The sequence below is a fragment of the Carlito syrichta genome, unplaced genomic scaffold, assembly GCF_000164805.1.
Source record: "Carlito syrichta isolate Samal-C Ts95f unplaced genomic scaffold, Tarsius_syrichta-2.0.1 Scaffold182366, whole genome shotgun sequence".
Taxonomy (NCBI): Eukaryota; Metazoa; Chordata; class Mammalia; order Primates; family Tarsiidae; genus Carlito; species Carlito syrichta.
Window position 1 is genome coordinate 15,346 of NW_007126462.1, and position 13,569 is coordinate 28,914.

At 37.7% G+C, this 13,569-nt stretch overlaps 2 pseudogenes; both read left to right on the plus strand.

The window, feature by feature from the left end:
• The first annotated feature begins 327 nt into the window (after positions 1-327).
• On the plus strand, positions 328-1,599 carry LOC103252929 (annotated as a pseudogene).
• A 721-nt stretch (positions 1,600-2,320) lies between these two features.
• On the plus strand, positions 2,321-3,191 carry LOC103252928 (annotated as a pseudogene).
• The last annotated feature ends 10,378 nt before the right edge of the window (positions 3,192-13,569 follow it).

Consider the following 13,569-nt stretch of genomic DNA (forward strand, 5'->3'; position numbering starts at 1 on the left):
CTGGGCACTGCCACGAGAGGGAAGGAGTAACATGCAACAACACAAAGTTTACCTGGTCCCAAACCAGGGTAAGTGAGGGACAGTTAGAAGCCCAGACTTCACCTGCATGCAACCTGCTTGTGTAGTTAACCTTTACTTGTATCCCACATCACCATAATACGAATAGAAATTTTAAAAATAAAATAAATAGATAAAGTTTTAAAAAGAGAGAGAGAGAATGATTGGTTAGCTGTGTGGGAGGGGGTGAGGGCGGGCGGAAGCAGTGCGGAATCTGCTCAACCACAGTGATCACCCACCACCATGGACTCCTGGCCGAGAACTGAGATCCCAGGTGGGGTCATCAAAGGCTACCAGTCCTGTGAGTACAGAAAAATTCCCCAAGACACAGAATTGGACAGGAGCCTTTCTTTGTCTTTATTGTTTCTATCAATGGTTTGAGATGGAACAAAGACAATGACGCTCTTAAGGATCTACTGAAAGTAAATGTTGAAAAGTCTGTTAAAATGCTTCTCAATGGAAGCAAAACACTGGAGTTGCAAGAGACCCCAGTCACCCCAAGTAACCTGTGGGGTGGTCAGGGCTTGCTGACAGTGAGCATTCATTTCTGCAGTTTTGATGGGGTAAATGGAAATGTTTGGCATGTGTTGGAAGTAGGATAAAATTCCCCCACACCACTGGCAGTTTTTAGACTTCACAGTGATTATATCATTGGAGCAGACACAGTCATGAATGAGTCTGAAGGTCTAACCAACCTTACTGAAACACACTAAGCAAAGCCACTGAAACTTTATGTGTACAACATAGACACTGATAACTGTAGAGAAGTGATTAGTACACCAAATTCTGCATGGGTGGAGAAGGCAACCTAGGATGTGGCATTGGATATGGTTATTTGCACTGAATATCTACTTGCCCATTCGAAGAAGAAAACAAAAATTCTCTTCCAGGACAAATGACTAGCATGTTTATTATGCCTCTTAAAGATGGGTTTACAGAGGTCCAACTGTAATGCACTGTCTTTGTCACCCCCAGGAACTACAGGGATTGAAGAGAGTCTCTCTGTACTTTCTGTTAGCTCAACACCAGCTGTCAGTAATATTCTCAGCACAGGTGTACCAACAGTACCATTATTGCCATCATAAGTAAACCAGTCCCTCACTCCTGTGCCACCAATGAAGCCAGCTACTATTTTACCAGGTCTGTTGCCTTTATCAGCAGGACTACCTAACCTCCCCAGCCTCCTCACCCTCAACCTCCTCATACCACACATTATGCCAAGGATTGGCTTACTAAGAACTCATAAACCTGGGTTTGCTACCTCTTCCTGCCCTGCCCCCTGAAACTTTCCTGGTGTTGCACCTTTCCTCTTCTCCCATGCCTTCCAAGTTCCTCCTTTCATTCCCATTGGTTCCAGAAGACTCTCCTGCAGCAAGTTCAGGGAGGGTGCTGCCTTCCCTCCCATTCACTGGCAGCCCACCTTCGAACCCTGTTGCAACTATTGCAAAGGCACATGCTACCTCCTCACTCACTGCTGATGTGACACTCCAGCCCTCCCTTACCCCCCACCGCCACACAGCAAATGCTTCTGAGTCACCTTAAAATGGAAGTTTTCTCCATTATTGGCATGGTATATTTACTTAACCACAGGAGCATGCAATTTCATTCTAGTTGTACCTTATCTGTCGGTGTCCTGTAAATAACTCTAAGGGGCAAACTAAGCACAAGAATGTGGGTTGTATCCTGCTGAGTTGAGGACGGCTCACAGGCCAGAGGGGGAAATGTCAGAAAGTACTTGCATTTTAAATAACCAAAAAGAAGCATTAAGGGTGGTTTGCTGCCAGGCATCACCTGCCATTCTTGTGAGTGTACATCTTAGAAAAGGTTGCAGCAGTGTGTCCACTGGGTTCCCTGTTCCCTTGCTGTTCCTTCTGGAAGAAAAGGAAATAGTTTATGCCTAGTGATCACACACGACATTTCCAGACTTTGTAAATCATTTGCAAGAATGCAGACCACCTCACCACACTGTAAAGGAAAAGAAATTTTACTTTTGGTCTCTGTGTATTGCATTTCTATTAAGGCTTACACAGAAATTCCAGTCAATGATGTTCGTTCAACTTACACAACATGCACTATTAATTGAACATTTTTAAATTCAGTTTATATACAGATCCTTGTTTTGAGCTCTCAGAATTTCTCAGACAACATTTTGTAACTGTTGCTTTATACGGCACCATAAAATGGCATTTTAAAATAAATAGCTTTCAGCATCACCCGCAGGGGGGTTCTCAAATCCCTAGTAACTTAAAGAGAAGCTTTTACAATGTCTGGAGCCCTTGACGTCCTGCAAATGAAGAAGGTGAATGTCCTCAAATTCCTTGCAGCAGGCAACCACTTAGGTGGCACCAACCTTGACTTCCAAATGGAACAGTACATCTATAAAAGGAAAAGTGATGGCATCTATATTATAAATCTGAAGAGGACCTGGGAGAAGCTTCTCCTTGCAGCTCGTGCCATTGTTGCCACTGAAAACCCTGCTGATGTTAGTGTCATATCTTCCAGGAATACTGGCCATTGGGCTGTGCTGAAGTTTGCTGCTGCCACTGGAGCCACTCCTATTGCTGGTTGCCTCACACCTGAAACCTTCACTAATCAGATCCAGGCAGCCTTCCAGGAGCCCCGTCTGCTGGTGGTTACTGATTCCAGGGCTGACCACCAGCCTCTCACAGAGGCATCTTATGTTAACCTGTCCACCATTGCTCTGTGTAACACAGACTCTCTTCTGTGTTAGGTGGACATTGTCATCCCGTGCAACAATAAGGGAGCTCACTCAGTGGGCCTGATGTGGTGGATGCTGGTTCGGGAAGTTCTGTGCATGCGTGGCACCATCTCCCATGAACACCCGTGAGAGGTTATGCCTGATCTCTACTTCTACAGAGATTACGAGGAGATTGAGAAAGAAGAGCAGGCTGCTGCTGAAAAAATTTCAGGGTGAATGGACTGCTCCAGCTCCTGAGTTCACTGCTACTCAGACTGAGGTTGCACACTGGTCTAAAGGTGTGCAGGTACCCTCTGTGCCAAGTCAGCAGTTTCCTACTGAAGAGTGGAGCGCTCAGCCTGCCACAGAAGACTGGTCTGCAGCTCCCACTGATCAGGCCACTGAATGGGTAGGGACAACCACTGAGTGGTCTTAAGCTCTTAAAGCAACATGGAAGCAACACAGGATCTTAAGCAACATGGAAATAAGGTTGGCGGGAAATTAACTTCAGTTTCTAAGGAAAAAAGAAAGAAAGAAAGGAACATGCATTAAAAAACTTAAACATTAAAAAAGAGAGAGAGAGATGATTACTTAACTCAAGAGGGTACATGCGTATGATTTCACCTCATTCTCATTCTTCTCTTGGCTTGACAATGTAGAGGAGGCTTCCCTCACAGTTAATTATATATGAGAGGCAGAAAGCAGGGAGAAGTAAGTTGGTTTATTCTGATATCATAGGATCAGAGAACAGGCTGTGTACCCACCAAAAACCTGTTTATTTAAGCAGAGTTTTTATTCAATATTTATAATAAAACATAGAGGGTTTTTCCTCCCTACTGATTAATAATGGCTACAAGTATTATTATTAATTTTTAAGAATCAGTGTTTAGATTCCAGTTACATCATTTCTTGAGCACATCAATCCTGCCATTTTTTAAAGTTACAATTACCTTGAACAATTTGGAGTTGCATACTTTCTGGTTGGTTATCTATTTTTTTAACTGCAAGAGATCCCACGTTGCTGGTAAGGTTTATTCCTAGGGTAGTTTATTTCATTTACTTAGCAAGGTTCTATGGAGCTAGGAAGCATATTTCTGGAATTGTCCATTTGGTGACAATAATTTCCACATCAGCAATGTTGGATTATGAGAATATGGTTTGACCTGATTAATAACCAATTGTTTAAAGACAAGAGGGAGTCAGGCTTATAGTTTAGTCTAAAAAGGAAAAAAAATTATGGATTGGATTTATATTACAAGCTATTGTGATCCAGGCACTTGTTTTTATGTTTTTGTTTTTTCTTCTTTTTTTTTTTTTTTGTATCTGGCATAGCATTTACAAGAGACATGAAAAGATAACAAAGTGACAAGTGTTAGAGTTATTTCAGAGTTCATGGAGACTGCCCTTATCCAATGGTCCTGGATGATGGTTTTCTTAGTTGTCGCTCTGGAGACAGGCCAGATCCCAGGTGTCCCTTTAAATCGCAGAAGGTTGTTAATGGGCTACCTTGAAGTCCAGGTATGGTTAGAAATGTGGTTGGGTACTTGCCCTAGGTGTGAGCTGCAATTTTAACTTGACTCCCCCTAACTTTGCAGCACAAGAGTCAGTCAAAAGCACAACAAGTTTTCACTGTTGGTCACAAATTGAAAATGATAAATGTGAATAACAAGAGTTTTAAGACAGCCACTATTAAAAGCGCAACTGATAAAACAACCTGACTTTTCTGTAACATACAACAACAAATTTTTACAAACTTATTATAACTTATATAACTTTATGCTAAAGAACAGACCAATGCTGTAAGGAAACCCTGTTATTCTAACACAGGGCCTTAAACCAGTGCATTGTTGACATTATTGCTTCATTTGTAGATAACTTTGAATTAATTTCAGCTCTTAAAAATCAGCCCTTACAATCCCGCATGTCCTCCTTTTCTGTGATAGTTCCTGGGGATAGAGAGATTGAATAACTTTAATTTTTGGCCCTATGTTTTATAAAGGCAGTTTATTTTGATTGTCATGTTTTCCTGGGCCTGAAGATGAGGCCCTGACTGGTGGGATTTAGTAACAGTTTATTGTATTTTGGATTTTACATTTGTTTTTTAAGCCCTGTAATGTAACAGCACACAGATTAGTTAATAGACTATTATTACTTGCGGTGCCACAGGCTTAGAATATTTTAGTTATACTTGTAAAAATAATAGTTACTTATTTAACTATGGTGATAAATTTTTAAAGCAATACCAAAAGTTATATAGATGTAAAAACTTTAATCTTTTTAAAGCTTAGTTTTCTTCAAGCAATTAAAACCTTTTATGATAAAACATTTTAACATCAGGTCATAATGGCAGTTAGAACTGGATAAAAAAGTTATAACTAATTTAACCATATGCTTTATTATTATTTTTATTATGATGATGGTTTTTTGAGTTGGAGTCTCACTCTGTTGCCCAGGCTGGAGTGCAGTGGCACACTCATGGCCACCCCAGCATCAAACTGCTAGGCTCAGGCACTTCTCCCTCCACAGCCTTCCAAGTAACTGGAACTACAAGTCTGGTTAGTTTTTTGATTTAGTGTAGAGATGAGGTCTCACCAAGTTGGCCAGGCTGTTCTTGAACCATGGGCTCAGGCAATCCCCTCACCTTGGCCTCCCAAAGTGCTTGGATTACAGGATTGAGCCACCACACCCAGCCCACATACTTTATTTAAAATAAATCTTCCTTCATGAATTTTATCATGACTTACACAATTGCACAACCTGTTTGAACTTTTCTGTTTTGTCCTATGCTTTTTTCTTTCCTAAATAGCCAATAGTTTTACTTTAGAACAGAATTTTATCATTTAGAATTATTTTATGTATAATTTTATATAATTATTCTTTTTTCTTTATAACTTTTTTAACCAAAAATACATCTTTATATTCATAACTTTCTTTATATTTCTTGCTCTTACTTTTTGTTTTTAAAAAAATTTTGTAATTTATAAATAATCTTTAAATAATTTCCAGATTACAAAAAACAACCCTTAAATTTTTTTTGAAATTAATTTTCAAAAAAATTTTACCTTTTCAGTTTCAAAATGAGTGTTTAATGTTTATATTTCAGATAGACCTGGTTGGAACTGTATAACAATTTTTATTTAACCTTGAAACAGTGAGCTTCAGCTCAACACCAGTAACTTAATTACCAGCAAATTTAAAGCAGGCAGAAAAATAGACACTTTAGAAGCCTCTGTTTAACCCTGTAGTTGCAGGTTAACCATTTAGTTCTGAAATTTTCTTGCTATAACTTGCCTATCAGCTTTAAAATGTGCACAACTATAGGCCTTAATATTTAACCGGCTGGAATTTCAGAAAATATGGCATGCTTTTGAACTTTTTTCAAATACAAAATAAACAATTAAGCCTAAGAAGAAGACTGGACAATGACTGAAAGTTTCAGAGGAGAAATAGTAAGAGGTTGGTGGCTAAGCCTGGTCACAGGGCCTAAGATAGTGTGATGGATCAAGAATATGCTGCTTGTGGGTAGAGCTGCTGTTGGTCGTGACACCAGCAGTTCTCCCTCCCTCTTTTGTGTATTAGTTTTCCCACTGAATGCCAGAGGCAATCTTGGGGCTCTAGAGCACCAGAAGAATAATCCTTAGTTGTGCCCTCCAGAAGTGCATGGCTCTCAGACAAGATGTCTGTGATGTTCCCTATGAAGCCCATACATGTCATGGAGATAGCTCCGCTGACACCTTTGCAAGACCCTCAGTCACCTGAGAGTCTGTGTGCACAGACCAAAGGGAAGAATGCCTCTTATCTTCAACCTGGACAGAAGCCCAGACTCATACCAAAGAGGTATGAGTCTTTTTTTTTTGTTTTGGGTGATTTGTTTTTGCATGTTTCCTGCTTATCAGAGGGCTCAATGAAGATGATTGTGCTCCCTTCAGTGCCAACAACAGTTACTGGATCCAAGAACAGTTGAAGGGGCTGACAGAGAAAAATGTTCATCTTTAAATTGAAACGTCTTCTATGCTTAGCCCAACTCAGCTTAATAATGTTTCTAAGTCTTTTCTAAATGACTATCTTAATATAACCAAAATGGTTTCTTTTCAGCCTGTAACATATTGACACTATAGACAGTTGCCTTTTCTGGGATCCCGCCTTTTTTAGTACATTCCCTGTTTCTTGTTATTTTCCCACATTACAAACTCTCCTTTCCTGGCTGAATGCAGAAGACAGTGTCAAGGCAGGAGTACCTTCTCATGATGGTTAGGAGTATTATTATTGCCTGTATGCATCAGAGTCTAACTTTCTGCTTGCCAAATATTTGGTGTGCCATGTAATATTATTCTTTAATGCAAATCTGTTAAGCTAAAACTTAACAGAAACAGATCCTTTAGTTTTCAAAGATTTTGTAGAATCACAGGTCCTCCAGCCTTGAATACTTTCTCTCCAAATTACCTGCCCTTTATTACTTTGAAATTTCTATCATTGTTCAGATAAATTGAATCCACTTTCTTGGTTTAGGACTTCATTTTTTCTGAAATATTATCCTCAATATTTTTCTAAAAGATTTTGTAATAGATAACATATCTGAGACCATAACTGAAGATACATAACTATTTTCCCCAAAAACATTATTTACTTTCTTGTTAAATATTAAATTCTTGATCACCTCAGAAATGTAAAGACATTGCTGTACTGATTTCTTACACTGCTAATAGGAAATGAAATACCAATTTGATTCATACCCTTTCATAGGTAACTTTTTCATTGATATGTGTTTGGTGAGAATTTCTCTCCTCTTCTATTACTCTAAACCATCTAGAAGTCTTCTCAATTTGTAAACTCCTAACTTTCCTCATTTCTAGAAAATTATTTTATATTAGTTTTTAAATATTTCTTCTTATATACATATACTTTTTTCTTTTTATTGTTCCCACTTTTCAGTCAATTCTTTCTTTTTAATAAAAATATAACAAAATTAATATTTTAATAGTGTGAACTTTACTACATTTATGTCTATTAACACATACTTTGAGATAATATTTTGTTTAGAATAGCTTTAGATTTATAGAAAAGTTACAAATATCATACAGATGTTTCATGTACCCCATCTCCCATTTCTCCTGTTGTTAAACTTTTGATATTTTTGTGATATTATAATCACAACGAATGAACCAATTCTGTTGCATTATTATGAACTAAAGTGTGTACTTTATTCAAGTGTTCTTATTTATATCTGATATTCTTTTTTAGTTTCAGGATCCTATTCAAGATACCACTTTATATTTAGTTATCATAACAACCTAGGCTACTCTTGTCGGTGATAGTTTCTCAGACTTTCCTTGTTTTTCAAGACCTTGATAGTTTTGAGGAGCTTGATAAGGTACTTTAAAGGATATTCTCATTGGGGGCTTTTCTTTATTTTTTATGGGTTAGAAAAAATTATGTGTTTTGGGGATAAAATCACAGACATACAGGGCCATCTTCATCATGAAATGTCAAAGATATATATATAATCAACATGATTTATTATTGTTGGTGTTAACCTTGGTCATGCGACTTAAGTAGTTTTTAATCAAGTTTTTCTACTATAAAATTACTTCTTCCCCTACTCTTTATTCATACTGTACTCTTTGGAAGAAAATCACTGTGTAAAATCTACACTTATAAGGGGATCCACCTCTGTAACCAGATAATTTCCACATGAATTATTGAATTCTTCTACACAGATTTGTCAGTTCTATACCAATTCCTCAAATGTTTTAATCATTCTTCATTTAGTATGAATTCATAGTTATTTATTTTATACTTGAGCTATAATTTAATGCTAACTTATTATATTGCTTAGAATTTTCCAGTTTGGTCCATTGAAGCTCTTTCAGTTGGCTTCTATGTTTCTTTGACATATTCTTATCATTGTGTGTGTCTGGGTTATTTGTGTTAATTTTTTTCTTGTTGTGGTGTTTTTTGTTTTGTTTTCTTTTACTTGGAGTCTCACTCCATCACCCAGGCTGGAGTGCAGTGGCACACTCACAGTCATCCCAGCATGGACTGCTGGACTCAGGTGATCCTTCTGTCTCAGCCTTCCAAATGGCCAGAACTACATGCATGTGCTACCACACCCAGCTAGTTTTGCAATTTAGTGTAGAAATGAGGTCTCACCAAGTTGCCCAGGCTGCTCTCAAACCCATGGGCTCAGGCAATCCTCTCACCTTGGCATCCCAAAGTGCTGGGATTACAGGCTTGAGTCTCTGCACCCAGCCTGTTTTTTTGTTTTTTTTTTTATTTCTAAAGATATGGAATACAATTCAGGATTTGGTATATGAGTGGCCATAATACAGGCAAAGATTGGCCCTCCCTTTGGTCCCCACTTTGCCTACCTTGAGATCAGTTACCCTTACTGATGTTATGCCCCTCCCCACCCACACCCTGGCAGTATCCTGCTACTGCCAATCCCATTCCTATAGTATTATGGTAATTGTTCAGTGTTCATTTATGACTGAGAACATGTGGTACTCTGTTCTTTGTGTGATAGATCACTGAGTAGATAGACTCTAAATTCATCCAAATTGCTGCAAAATCCATAAGTCTGTCTTTCTTTATTGCTGCATAATATTCCATTGTGTATATGTGCCACATTTTTAAAATCTAGTCCACATTCAATGGGCAACACAGCTGGCTCCACGTTTTTGCTATTGTGAATAGTGCTGCAATAAACATGTGTGTGCAGATATCTTTTTTTTAGAATGATTTGAGTTCCTCTAGGTATATTCCCAGTAGGGGGATTGCAGGGTCACATGGAGGGTCAATTTCTAGTTTTTTCAGAATAGCCACACTGTTTTCCACAGACTTTGCAATAGTTTGCATTCCCACCAGCAGTGTGGAAGCATTTTTTTTTCTCTGCATCCTCACCAGTATCTGTTGTTGCTTGTTTTATTAATGATGGCAATTCTTACTAGATTTAGGTGGTATCTCAATGTGGTTTTGATTTACTTTTCTCTGATGATTAGTAAAACTGAACATTTTTCATGTATCTGTTGGCTGATCCTGTGTCTTCTTTTGAGAAGTGTCTATTAATGTCTTTTGCCCACTTTTTAATGGGGTTGATTGTTTTTTTCCTATCAACATGTTTGAGTTCCTTGTAGATGCTGAATATTAGGCCTTTGTAAGGTATACAGTTGGTAAATATTTTTCCCATTTGGTGGGCTGTCTCTCCACTCTCTTGACTGTTTCACTGGCTCTACAGAAGCTGTTCCATTTGATGAGGTCCCACTTGTCTATCTTATCTCTTATGGCATGGGCATTTGGGGTTTGATTAAGAATTGGTTGCCAGTTTCAATTTCCATAAGGGTGTCTCCTGCATTTTCTAAGGTCTCATAGTTTGAAATTTTACACATAGGTAGGTCTTTGATTCATTTATAGTTGATCTTTGTATATGATGATAGGTAAGGATCCTGTTTCAATCTTCTGCATGTGGTCAGCCAGTTTTCCCAGCACCATTTACTGAATATGTTCTCTTCTCCCCAGTGCTTGTTGTTGGAGACTCTGGCAAAGATGAGTTAGTTGAGAAATTGAGGTTTTCTTCCAGAATCTCTATCCTGTTCCATTGGACCATGCACCTGTTCTGTTACCAATACCAGGCTGTTTTCATTATTGTCATCTTATAGTAGTTTAAAGTCTGGAAGTATGATACCCCCAGCTATATTTCTTTTGCTAAGGATTATTTTGACTATTCGTGGTCATTTATGTTTCCATATGAATTTCTGTATTGTAATTTCCAGGCCTGAGAAGAATATTGTTGGTAATTTAATGAGTATTGCATTGAATCTGTAGATTGCCTTTGGTAGGATGGACATCTTAACAATGTTGATTATTTGTATCCATGAGCATGGACTATTTTTCTATTTGTTTTTGTCTTCTTGAATTTCAGTGTTTTGCAGTTTTCATTGTAAAGGTCTTTCACTTCTCTGGTTAGTAAGAAGCCAAGGTACTTCATTTTTGTGTGTGTGGTTGTTGTGAATGGGATTGTGCATTTTATTTGGTTCTTTGTCTACCTGTTGTTGGTGTATAAGAATATGACTGTCGTTTGCACACTTGTTTTGTGCCCTGAGACTTTGCCAAAGTCCTTTATCAGTGAAAGCAGACTTTTGACAGATTCTCTTGGATTTTCAAGTCATATCTTCAGAAAAGAGGGATAACTTCACTTCCTCTTTTCCTGTTTGAATACCCCTGATTTCCTACTCTTGTCTAATTGCTCTAGCTAGGACTTCCAACACAATGCTAAACAAGAGGGGCGAGAGTGGGCAGCCTTTTCTTGTTTCAGTTTTCAGAAGAAATGGGTCCAGTTTCTGTCCATTTAGCAATATGCTAATTGTGGTTTTATCATAGATGGCGCTTACTATTTTGAGGTATGTTCCTTCTATGCTTAGAAGTTTGAGGGTTTTTATCAAGAAGTGATGCTGGATTTTATCAAAAACCTTTTCTGCTTCTAATGACATAATCATGTGGTTTTTTGTTTTTACTTGTGTTGATGTATTTAATTACATTTATGGCATTGCGTATGTTGAGCCAGTCCTGCATCCTGGGGATGAAGCCTACTTTGTTCATGGGTGGCTGATTTTTGAGATGTGTTGTTGGATCTGAATCACTAGAATCTTGTTGAGAATTTTTGCAACTATATTCTTTAGGGATTTTGGCCTCATTTTTTGTTGGATCTTTACCCACATTGGGTATCAGTGTGATGCTAGCATTATAAAATAATTTGGGGAGAATTCCATATTTGTCAATTGCCTGGAATACTTGCAATATGATTGGTATCAGCTCCTCCTTGTATACTTTGTAGAATTCTGTTGGAAAGCTGTTCGGTTCAGGTTTTGTTTATTTGTTTGTTTGTTTTGTTTTGTTTTTGTTTTTTGTAGGCAGTTTTCTTATGACAGAGTCAATTTCCTGCGTTATTACTGGTCTATTTAGTGCCTCAATATCTTCTCGTTTCAGCCTTGGGGGAGTGTGGGATGTCAGAAAGTTCTCCATTTCATTTAAGTTATCAAGTTGGTATCTATACAGGTGTGCATAGTAATCTCTGGTAATCTTTTGTATTTCTTCAGGGTCAGTTGAAATTTGATCTTTTGCATTTCTGATTGTTTACTGGGAGTTTTCTTTCTTTTTCTTGCTCATTTTGGCTAGGGATCCATCAATCCTTTTTATTCTTTCTAAGAATCGGCTTTTTATTTTGTTGGGTTTTTTTTCAATGATATTTATGTCTTCTATATCCCATATTTGGACTTTTACTTTGGTGATCTGGATTCTTCTGCTAAAGTTAGGGTTTTGGTGGTCTTGTCTTTCCAGTTCCCCTAGGTGATTTGTTAGGCTGTTAACTTGTGGTCTTTCCATTTTCTTGATGTGTGTTCATAGAGATATAAATTCCCCTCTTATAACTTTTTCATGGCATCCCAGAGGTTTTGGCAAAATGGTTTTTCATTTTCGTTTGTTTTCATGAATGTTTTAATTTTTGTTTTGATTTCAACATTGACCCATTAGTTGTTCAGTGTCATGCTGTTTGGTGTCCATGTCTGTGGGCTTTGGGGAAATTTGTTGGTGTTCATATTTATTTTTATTACATTGTGGTCTGAGAAGGTGCATGGCAGTATTTAGATCTTTTGGAATTTGTTTATGCTTGATTTATGGGTGAGGATGTGATTGATCTTGGAATATGTTCGATGTGGTGGTGAGTAGAATGTATATTTGTGATTTGGGGGTGGAATATTCTGTGGTATCTAGTAATCTATTTGGTCGAGGATCAAGTTGAGATTCTGGAGCTGTTGATTTTTTACCTCAATGATCTATCTAGGGTTGTTAGTAGGGTATTTAAATCCCTGGCTCTGATAGTATTGGAGTCAATATCTGTTTTTATTTTACTTAATATATGCTTTATAAACACTGGTGCTCATGTGCTGGGTATACACATACCTAGGGTGGATATTTCTTGTTGATGAATTGAACCTTTTATCATTATGCAGTGTACTTTTTTTTTTAATTTTTGATGACTTAAAGGTTGTTTTATCTGATATTAAGATTGTGACTTCTGCCTTCTTTTGTGATCCATTTGCCTGGAAACTCGATTTTCATGCTCTAACTTTGAGTCTGTGTGTGTACCTTGTAGTGAGATGAGTTTCCTGGATGCAGCAAATAATTAGTCATGGTTTTTTATCCAGTTTGCCATTCTGTCTTTTCAGTGGTGCATTTAGTACATTCACATTCAGGCTGATTATTGAAATTTCATTGTTTATTCCCACCATGAGGTTCTTATAAAGTTTTTTCTTTGTTTGCTTGATTGTTTTCTTTTAGCTTTGGGGTTGATGTATGTGTGTGCTTTCAAGTTTGCTATTGTGATGTATTCTCTGTTGATTCTGTGTTCTACTGTTCTCTTGGAAAGTGTGTGGTCATTTTTTTTTTTTTTTCTTTCTTCTGTACTTAATATCTTTTTAAGCATCTCCTGTAGAGCTGGTCTTGAAGTTTCACAGTCTCTTAGGGATTAGATGTCTGGGAAGGATTTGAATTCTCCATCACTGATAAAGTTGAGCTCAGTTGAGTAGAAAATTCTTGGTTTAAATTGTTCATCTTTGAGGACTTTGAATATTGGATTCTAGTCCCTTCTAGCTTGTATTGTTTCCGTTGATGGGTCGGCTGTTATTCTGATTGTTTTTTCCCACTAGGTAGTCTGACATTTTTCTCTTGCTGCCTTTAGGATTTCTTCTTTTGTGCCTGCTTTGTGAAAATGAATTACTATGTGACTAGGGGATGGTCTTCTCATTTGATATCTTGTAAGG